The following is an 11,699-nucleotide window of genomic DNA, read 5'->3' on the forward strand; positions in this document are numbered from 1 at the left end:
ATGCTGACCTAGAAAACCTGCTCAGAACTTAGATCATAACTAAGACCTATATGTAATTATTTTTTTTTCTGTGATTTTTTTCTTTTCCTTTTGTTTATTTTTTAAATGAATGTATTGGGATGGCATTGGTTCACAAAACCATACAGGTTTCAAGTGTACAACTCAAAAAAATATACTCTACACACTGCATCATTTACACAACGGAATACTACTGGTCCATAAACACACACACACACACACACACACACACACACACACACGAAAATCTTATCTTTTTTGACAGCAAGGGTGGACCTGGAATTATAATGCTAAGTGAAAGAAAGAAGTCAGAAAAAAAACAAGTGTCATATGATCTCACTCAGAAAAAAAACAAGTGTCATATGATCTCACTTATATGTGGAATCTAATGAACAAAATAAATGGAGGAACACAACTGAAACAGAGGCATGGATATGCGGAAAACTAAAAAATTCTAAATCTGCTTACCCTGTGTCCCTTTGACTTTCCTCTGAAAACCATGCTTTCCTGTTGCTTCTTCTGTGTCCTGACTGATCATGGTGCTTCTCCACCTGGCGCTGCATGTATGGTGTGCCCCTTTCTTGGAGACTGGGTTACAAACTATCTTTTCAATAGCAATTATCTCCTGGTATATTGACTTTATCATACATGGATGATAATAAATCCTACAGTCTAAAACATATATTTGTATATAGTTTGTGTGTATCTGTATTACATATGTGTATATATTGTGCTAAGAGAGGTTTTTTTTTGGTACAATTTAACCACTGTAGTACGCCTCTCTTCCATTTATCAATAACACCTTGTATATGTTTAAGAAACAACTCAGGCTTACAAAATAGATTAATTCCATCATTTTGTGATTTTTGTCCTTCTAAAATACCATTAAAAGCTATTTAAATTGATTTCAAATAGGTTTGTAGACTTTAAAAAAATTCACGGCATATTTCTGATGCAGGTTCTTCTTCACAAATATATATATGCCTAAAAACATATGTTTCTCAATAATATATACTCCTTCCCACCCCACACCCTGGAACTATTTGTAAGTTTTTATGAAAATAACATCAATAAAAAGAAAGTAAATAGTTTTCAAAAATGTCACTGTGCTGTTAAGGGTTAAGATGAGAATTGAGGTCAATGATCAAGTTTCCATTGTATGTCTAAGACTTTCCTAAGAGAAAAATAAATTTAGAAGTTCTTGTAATTCTTTCAAGATCTAGCTATATACTCGTAAATTGATGTCTCCACTTGAATGTCAAAGAGGCATCTGGGTCATAGCTTGTCTTTAATTCAGTCTCACTCCCAATCAGCAGGCACTACCATTCACTCCATTGCGCAGGGCAAAATTATTGGAACAATCCTGTGGTACTTTATTTCCACCACAATACACATACAAGTCTAAAATAAGTCTCCTTTACCAAAATATATGTTAGAAAAATTATCACAACTTTCTACAACCTATACCATTTTCACATTTGTCTGGCGACAGAGTGACTACAGAAAATAAGAAAAATGAAAGCTTATTTTTCCAGACTGGGGATGTGTAAGGGAAATGGCAGAATGCCGAAGGTAATTTAGAAATGTGTCACTGTTCCTCTTTCTAAGCTAAATTCCCGCAGAGGGAAGGAAGAAAAGCAAATAGGATGAGGAAGGAGTTGCAAATTGGGAAATTTTATTTCTTCGTCTCTTTTTAAGGCCATCTAGAATAATGAATTCCCAAGATACAGACATGACAGCAATATATTTGTTGATCAGGTAAAGGAGATATCTGAAGATACCAGAGTACATGGCAAAGAGCATGTTTCCCTTTTTTTTTTTAAAAAAAGTATTTTTATTAATTTCAGAGAAAGGAAAAGGAAGAGGGGGGATAGAAACATCAATGATGAGAAAGAATCATTGATCAACTGCCTCATGCATATGCACCACACTTGGGATCAAGCCTACAACCTAGACATGTGCTCTGCCCGAGAATTGAACCATGACCTCCTACTTCATAAGTCAATGCTCAACCACTGAGCCACGCCAATGGGGCAACACATGTTTCTTGACACACCAATGCCATTCACTCTCTTTAGGTGTCACAGGTCACAGAAACTGTACTCCCCTCTGTCCTGCTTCTCCTCATCATGATGTCACACAGAAGAAAGCAATTAAATGTTCCTTGAGTATATTTGTAATAGAGTGTATTTTAAGTTTCTTGCACTGCTTTGATATGAATTTGTTTTGACATCTGTTTCCTGCTTTAGCAATTTCATTCATTCTTAAGGAAGGAGAGATATCTATCTACAATTTCAATATAGCTATAGATTTAGAGATTTTTTTTTTAAAAAAGTCATTATGTTAAGGGAAATTATTAAGGAGAAGTGAGGTATTTTTTTCTGATCTTTATCCAATTAATGATACTTTCCATTTGTATAACAGTAGAAACCTTTTAAAAAATGGAGTGCTTAAAAAAGATATGAAGTCATAGGAAGAGAAAAAAAATGATAGGATTGAAAAGAATTGAGTGCCCTGAAATTTAATAAAGGCTAAACTGGAAATGATCGTTCCTGAAGTCACAATGCAATGCAATCAGGTGGAAGATTATAAGTTGGCAAAATTGCGATGTATTCATATAAATCTAATTTTCTCTGATTTTACCAGTCAAAATTTAAAAAGGTTTCTTTTAGGCTCTTAATTAATTTTTCTAGCTTTGTTTGGCTTTTTCTAACTTTTTTCTATGTTTGTTTACTTTTTGTTTCCATATTTTTCATATAGTCTAGGAAATGATTTTATGTTTATGAAATTTAGAAAGTTGATAGAAATTTTATTACACTTAAAATGTGAATATTTGCATTATCAATTTAACACAAATTTAATATTGACTAATTTTAATTAAACTTTGATTGACTTGCATTTTTAGAATGTCCCATGGTCTAGTCAATGATGATAATAAAAAAATAATCAATGTTAAGTTTGGGGCCAAAAATTAATGGGAATAGAAATGGTACCACTTTCACATGACAATATTATTTAATGTATCAGTGAAAGGTGAATGAGAGAGACAACATACTACTAAAGTTTATCAAATCTATAATTTATCTTGCAGATTGATCAATATACAGTTATTATATGCTGTTCAATTTATAACAACAGATTGTTTGAGTAGAAGGAAGAACATTGTGCATTTTCCATGTTATTTTTCAAATAAATTATTGCAAATAAATTATCCTATATAATAAGAGAGGAATATGCAAATTAGACTGGGACTCCATAATATCACCACTGATCAACAGGGGGCCGTGGGAGGAGGGAGCAGGGCCTGCGGCCAGCACATAAGCCTGTGGTGCCTCCTCTGGCGTTGGGGACCTAATGACCGATGGGCTCTGGTCCTCCTCCAACAGCCCTCTCCAGCAGGCATGGGGTTGCTGAGACCCAGGCCGGGCCTCTGGCCACAGATCCACAGCTTCACGGAGACCGACTCTCCCAGGCCGCCCGGAGGCCATGTGGCTGGGCTGTAGGGGGCCTGTTCAAGATGTAACACAGAGAGGAGGTGCGGGAGGAAATCCAGAGAATGGGATTTGGGGGTTCAAGGCTCACTTCTTTTGGGCTTTGTCCTTCGTGGCCTTGGTCCTTTTCTTTAGGCCTGGAGCGCAAGCACTGCAGGAGAGAGGGATGGATGAAGGGCGAATGTGGAAGAAAGGAGGTGACCCAGGTGAGGGTGGAGACCTAGCAGCGGCGTGAGGCCTGATGACGGGGCTGCCTGAGGGGCGGCTCCCGGGTGAGCGCCATGACTTTGGCAAAGAGGCCTGCCAGGAGGCGGGCGGCCTAAGGGGCACAGAGCGCGCAGCACCGTCCCTCTATGAGAACACCCCACACAAGCGCTGCCTTCACCAGCAGGCTCTGGGCAACATCTGCAAATGCAACTGCACCCTCTAACATTTTGGGCCAAGAACTGACCCTGTGCCCCTCTGGGTAACAGGTTTGTTAGGAGTGTGCTGTCACCAATGCCACAGATCAAAGGCAAAAACCTGGCAAGGTGGGTTGCACCAGAGGGGGCTCAGGACAGGGCAGGGGGCTAGTGGGTGGGGATCTGCCTTGCCTGCGGAGAGTGGAGAGTGGAGAACGAGGGTCTGCAGTGGCCACAAGATGCAGGTCAGCCCGGCAGGAAACAAGGGGCATGGAAGTACGCCTGGGAGGAGGGGCGCAGACCCGCAGCTCTGAGGTGGGGGTTGAGGGGTGACGCCACCTCAGTGGAGGGGTGCCGCACTGCAGGGTACCTGACTGACTGATGTGATTCAGAGAAGCTCCCGGTGCTAACTGGGCCTCACCCCGGCGACCTCCGCACTTCAGAGGCAGTGACTCCTACTCCTGCTTTGGCCCAAACGCAAGCCCCCGCCTCCCTGCCCCATGACGGTGCACGCCTGCATGGTGAATACAAAGCCTACCACCTGCTCCGGAGAAGGGGGGGGGGGGCAGTAAAGAATGGGGATGGGGAAAAGGAAAGAATGTGGAGCATCAGCGATGAAGAGGTGCTTGAGAACAAGGCTGGGAAGCCTGACAGGAAGGTCTGTGCTGTTTGCCCTACAGCTGCCCCTTAGAAAGGGCGGAGAGCATGGCTGTGAGGGCTCCCTGCGCGCTGAGTCAAGTTCTGCAGCCAACTGGAATTGGCCTCAGTTTCCTGGTCTGTAAAATGGATTAAGTGTGCCCCAGTGCGTTCGCTGAGCTTTGAGGGCCAATTGAGATACTATATAAAGAAAATGAGGGAAGAAGTGAGAAAGAAAAGGAAGGGTGAGCAACACAAAAGAAAGATTGGAAGGAACCTGTAAACCTATTGTCACTTATATAGGGAATATAGTCAACAGTGTTGTAATGATGGTATGATGCCAGGTGGGTACTGAAAATATCGGGGAACACTTTGTAAAGTATATGATTGTCTAACCACTATTCTGTATAAAACCTGAAACTAATACAAAATAATATTGAATGTAAAGAAATGAAAATAGGAGTGAAATTTTTATAAATTTCAAAGTTTAAATAAAGGCTGTAAAGGAAGGAAGGGGGAGAATAAAAGTACTAGTGTTTTTCATTTTACCATTTTATTGTCTTCTCAGTACATGAAAAAAAAGTCTTTATATGGTGCTTTTATACATTTCTAAGTCATTATCTCATTTGATGTTCAGAGCAACTTAAAGACAAGGTAATTATTCCCTCCACTATTCAAAGAATGGAAATCTTGGTGTCTGGCCCCAATGATTCAATCATCAAGCCCTTATTATAAAGCAGAGTTAGTGAAATTTTCTGTGAAGGGTCATATCTATACTAATAAAAGCCTTGGGGTGATCAGGCCATCAGGGAAGGGCAGTTGGAGGCAATCAGACCAGCAGGGGAGCGGTTAGGCATCAATCAGGCTGGCAGGTTCAGTTAGGGGGCAATCAGGCTGGCAGGCAGAAGTGGTTAGGGGCAATCAGCAAGCAGGCAGGTGAGCGGTTAGGAAGCAGCAGTCCTGGATTGTGAGAGGGATGTCCAACTTCTTGTTTAGGCCCGATCCCGCAGGGATCCTGGCAGTTGGACATCCACCAAGGGGTCACAGATTGGAGAGGGTGCAGACAGGGCTGAGGGACACCCCTGCCCTGTGCACAAATTTCGTGCACCCAGCCCCTAGTTCACAATAATATGTTAAGTTGAAGATGAATAAGATATTATGAAAAAGTAAGTAAATTTATGAAAAAACTAGATAAGTGTGTGTGTGTGTGTGTGTGTGTGTGTGTGTTTGCATATATAAAATTGAGCTCCAATGACAGGATGGTATAAAAGAAGAGAGAAGTTCTATTGTATACAACCCTGCCTGTAGATTTGAATCATACATTAAATTCTATAAAAATAATATGATCAACCATGTGAGTTTCGTCGTCATCAAAATAGGAGTGCTTCATTAAAACACCCCTTATTTCTTTCTTTCTTTTTGTTTTCCAGTATAATGAGCCAATAGCCAAAGCAGAGTTTTACCTAAAGGTTACGTGTGAAAAGGAAATTGAAAATGATGTGAATTTTTTTCAATTTGAAATTTATTTGAATTATACTAATTGCTAAAATATATTCTCTTAACTGATATTTAATTACATTAAATATTCAAGAACTAATAGAATGTATATTAAAATATATTGACAAAATTCAAAGCAGAAATTTTCCTTTGAGCAGATTAATGATAATTCATTATTGCCTTTTTATTTATCATGTATCTTTCATTTGCTACTTAAAAGTTGCTTTTAAAAAGTTGTATTATTGAATGGAATTATCCAAATTTGGAAGACATTTCAAGCTTAAACTTAAAATAAATATTTTTAATCAGTGAAAATAAGTAAATATTTTTATTTCTAAAATTATGTTTAAAAAATTTTATACTGATTCAATATCTAACACATTCAACAGCTTGTGTTTCACATTTCTTTTCCTATTAATATGATAGAGACCAAAAAATATTTTATCATTAAACTACATATAAAGGTCTCAAAATTATTGCCAGCTTACCCCTGTGTGTGTGTGTGTGTGTGTGTGTGTGTGTATTGCATGTTATAATATTTATGCCATCCCATGTATAAGTTTGAAAAGTATTCATATAGAAGAAGAAAAGATACCTCAGTTAAATACTGGTAAACATCTGAATAAGATAAAAAAATTACTTGTGGACTATAAGGTAAACATTACTATGTTTTCTTCAATAATTTCAGTTCATAGTTGTAATTTATATTCAGAGGTAAAATGATACCTCATTATAATGAAAATATAGACAAATTCCTTAACTGCCCTAGGGAGTTTAAACAAGTTATTAATATCATTATATCTTTCACATTTCTGAACAAGAAGCAGGCATGTGATTATCCTATGGTATTTTTATTTAGGAAGAAATAAATTTAAACATAATATATATAATGTTTCTACTAATTTATCTTTCAAGTTTAACTAATCTAATATTATTGTAGTGTTTTTATTTGTTTTTATTCAACCATAGATACTAAGGAGAAATGTAAATGAAGATTTTTTTTCACTTAGTTTGTTCTCTTTTTATTAACTACATCATCTGTAGATTGCTGGGAGACTGTGTCTTAAGATAAAAGAGCACTATTTATCCTTGCCTTTTCAAAATCCTTGACTCTACCATTCACTTAGCTGTCTAACTCTGTGCAAATTACCAGTAATTTGCTTCTCTGAATAAATAGTTACTTAAATCCTTACTTTATAGTTGAACATTATTATAATTAAGAATTGACAAATGAGAGAATTTAGAGCATAACTGGGCACTATGGAACTGTTAATCTCATTATGTGTGTTCTAGATAAAATTATTAGTTTTTCAATATGTTCTTATTGATTTCAGAGAGAGGAAAGGAGGGGGAGAGAGGCATAGAAATGTCAATGATGAGAGAATCATTGATCGGTTGCCTCCTGCATGCCCCTACTGGGGATGAAGTCCACAACCTGGGCATATGCCCTGACAGGGAATCAAACCCTGACCTCCTGGGCCATGGGTTAATGTTCAACCACTGGGCTACACTGGCTTGGCTGGAAAATTATTTTTATCTAACACAGATTCAGCTTCTCCCAGAGTAGAGTAGGCCCTCCATATTCCATTGAATGTCTCTACCACCACTGTCAGATTCTCCTTTACTTATAGTTGTGTCCAAGGCTTCTGCTATAACTATAGTACATTTTATATCAAAACTTTGGTAAGAATGGGAATATAATAATTGGAAAACTATATAAAGAAAAAGAAATCTATCATAACAACAAATATTTTATATCAGCACAAAACTACATGTGGTTTATATACCTTGAAAAGTTTATTATTTATACATTCCCATTTTTTAATAATCTGTTATCAATTACATCTGCAATTAAGACAATTATTATACATCTGTAAACTGTTTGAACACAACAAATGAGCTAAACAAGCTAATCTTATACCAAGAGTTCATTATGCAAATTATTAGCAAAAATATTGAGATGATTATTTCATTAATGGATGACAGTGAAATCTAAAATACATATACCATGAAACCTATAGAAAGTTTAAATTCTGAGCATGGTAATGTCAAACAATTGCTTAATTAATTTATGTGCCTTAGAAATCTGAACTTTATATATAGATGTGGTGAAGGACTCCCATATAATATTAATATATGGCCTCTGAAACATTAATATTTTAAGAAATTTTGCCCTTAAAATATCCAAGCTCATTTTGCCTTTTCTCTTTATTAACCTTAAAAGTATAGTTGACCATTATTAAAAATTCTTATTTTCATAAGAAATTCATATCCTATACTAGTATAAAAAAAGCCCAGTGACTGAACAGCGGAATGACCAGAACTACTGGTCAACCAGTCGCTATGACATGCACTGACCACCAGGGGGAAGTCACTCAATGCAGGAGCTGCTCCCTGGTGGTCAGTGAACTCCCATAGTGGGAGTAGCTGCTCAGAGGGCAGGTCCACAGCTGCTCTGCTGACTGGGATGAGTGGTGCTCCCACAGAGGGCTGATCCCTGCAGGCCATGCCCCCGACCAGTGCATGAATCCCGTGCACTGAGCCTCTAGTTAATTAATAGATAAGTAGATATATTTCCTTTGATAAGAGGTTAGCTAGCAGATAAATTTAAACTCTTAGTAAGAATTGAAAGACACATTTTAGAAAAACTTAGTTAAAATAGAGTTGATGGGAAATTTATATAGCCATTTAGAAAATAGAAAATATAATCTTTATTAGTGAAAAAATGAACTACTTTATTGGGCAACATTTTAAACCTCAAAATATAAGGTTAATTATTCTCTACTAGAGACCTGGTGCACAGATTGTGCACAAGTGGGGTCCCTCGCCTTGCCCTGCGATCAGGGCCAATCAGGGCCATGTAGCCCAGTCCCGATGGGAGCCGGTGGGCTGGGGAGTGACAGTGGGAAGTTGGCTGGCCAGCCAGGGAAGGACAACAGGAGGGCTCCAGGGAATGTCCAGCCCTCTCGCCCAGTCCCGATGAGCCAGACCCCAGCAGCAAGCTAATCTACCGGTTGGAGTGTCTGCCCCCTGGTGGTCAGTGTGCATCATAGGGAGCAATCTGTCAGACACTTAGCATATTACACTTTTATTATGTAGGATTGAGCTTAACATGGCATATATAAATAATTCAAAGATATTCCAGAGAAGAGAATAAGTATAAGATGACTAAGTTTTAGGATAACATATACAAGACTGAAAGATGTGTAGACAATTTTAATTGGTGAATATAACTTCTCATAATGACTATTTTAAACTTTTAAGATTTAATTAGAAGTTTTTCTCTGTCTTCAGAAAGAAGACAAGAAGTAGAAACTGGCCTGAAGGGAAGTTCCTGTGATTAACTCTAGTAGGATACAGCATTTGTGAAATTAATTGTTACTACCTTTGTTATTATACCCTCTTGTGTTGATATTAAACTAGATGTAACATTTCATTACTACATCATGGTCTATTGGGTTATTCTGCAATGTTTTGGTATATATATTGTGAGATACTAGGCACTGAAATTATGAAGACAACTGAGATATAGTCTTTGTTCAAGGAGCTAACAGCCTAGCAAGGAGACATTTATGTGAAAAATTACTGCATAATGTAATAACAAGCTTTGAAATAGATATATGCCTAAGATGTTAAAATTGCACAGAGAAAACATCTAATTAGGTTAAGAGAAAAGTCAAAGAATTCATAATGTCAGAATGACATTACAGTTATGTCAAAAACCTTGGAAGAATTTAAGCCAGGAAAGAGCAGGCAATAAATATTGCCTTGAAAAATGAGGAGCACGCTGAATTACAAGAATATGAACTCTGTAGTCCATTGCGACTAAAATAGGATAGAGGGTTGAGATCAGAGTTTAAGCTAAAGTGATAAAAAGAAATCAAGTCATGAAGATCATTGTTTGATGTATTTAAAATAATTGATTATTACTCTGGTGATTTATAATAAGTCAGTAAAGGATTTTATATAGTCAAGAGAAGATTTTAAATTTGTGTTTTAGGAAATTTTTAAAAATCCTTTAAAGAAGTGTTTAACATTTAAACATTTTTTTCTCCCCATCCCTAATTCCAATAGAAAAAAAAAGATATTTCAAAATGAATAAATCTATTATACCACCAGAAAAGTGACAAAATGTCATCAGGAAACCATAGTTTTGAGTAATTCCTCAAAATGAAAGGCTGATGGAATTACCTGTATGTATAAATAAAACTAGAAGAAGCTGTAGAACAAATTGACTGCAGGTAACCATGAGGATGCTCCAAGCTGAGAACCAACCTATAGGAAGAACTGGAGAGAGCTCTTCATCACATTTAAGGATTAGTCATTGAGAATAACATCAAAACCAGATAACACTTCATCCTCACTCCCTGGTCATTGAAAGTATCAGACAATATACTAAAGTGTTTTAACTAAAACTTGGAGCACTGTATATACACTCAACAAAAATAGCTATTATTGGTTACTAAGTGTCAGATAGCATGTACAGAGCAAAGATTAAAAGGATGTACAAAGCCACAATCTCTGCTGTCCGTCTCCATTGCAGACTTCTTTTTGGTGGACATCATCTTTCTTCACGTTTTGCTAAAACGTCTTGCTAAATGTTCTCTCTGATTCTAACAAATTGTACCTACTGCATTAAAATCCATTCTTTATGCAACAGAGTAATATATTTACCATATACATAAAATCATGTCACCCACAAGTACCAAACAATCCAATAACTTTTCATTGCCCTTATAAAATAATCCAACTAGCTTGCCTTGTGCACAAGGATATACTAAAACTAGGATTATCCATTTATCTGACCTCATTTCTTACTCTACTTTAATCCAGTCATATCAGTTTTCTTGCTATTCTTCATGCATGCCAAACCTATTCATGATTCAGGACCCCAACAATTTTTCTTTCATCCATCTCTAATAGTCTGCACCTACCTCATTGTATTCTTTTTCATTACAGAATTTTCAGCTCAAATTGAAACCCATTAAAAATGCCTTCCCTAATCATAAAATCTAAAGCTACTTTCTTATTTTATTGTCTTTGCAGTACTTTAGATTGTATTATTTGTTCTATGTTCTTTCCTGTACACTATATCTAGAATTTTAGTCCAGGAAAGAAGGTATATCTTTTTTCTTTTGTTCACTGTCCTATCTGTACCACTTAAAATAAAGCCTGACACATAGTAGGTGCTTAATACATAATTGCAGAATCAATGGAATTGAAATTAATTAGGTATGAATTGCTCTTTAGTAATTAAAGCAAACATGCAGACTATCTGAAGATACATAGAATGAGGACTTGTTAGGTACTTAGAAAGATGGAGGACTCAAAAAAAGAAAATACCTCCTTAACTAAAAAAATGAAGTGATTCTCAACATTTCTACAAATTCTTTGTTACTTGTATGCAAAATATGCAGTTTTATTTGCTAACAAGATGAATTTAGCAAACATTTCTTGAGTATCTAGAACTTGCCAAACACACACAAGTAGTAATGTTCATCAAAAGGAAATTGTGAATTTTTTCAGAAATAAATTTAACATAATAAATATTGATATGTAGATTGAAACAATGGGGTGAATTGCATATAATGTCTGAGAAAGAAGATGCGGATAATAGAAAAGTGATTGGTCTATCACATCACTATGCAAAATAAGT

This window comes from Myotis lucifugus, unplaced genomic scaffold (assembly GCF_000147115.1).
Source record: "Myotis lucifugus unplaced genomic scaffold, Myoluc2.0 scaffold_359, whole genome shotgun sequence".
Lineage (NCBI taxonomy): Eukaryota > Metazoa > Chordata > Mammalia > Chiroptera > Vespertilionidae > Myotis > Myotis lucifugus.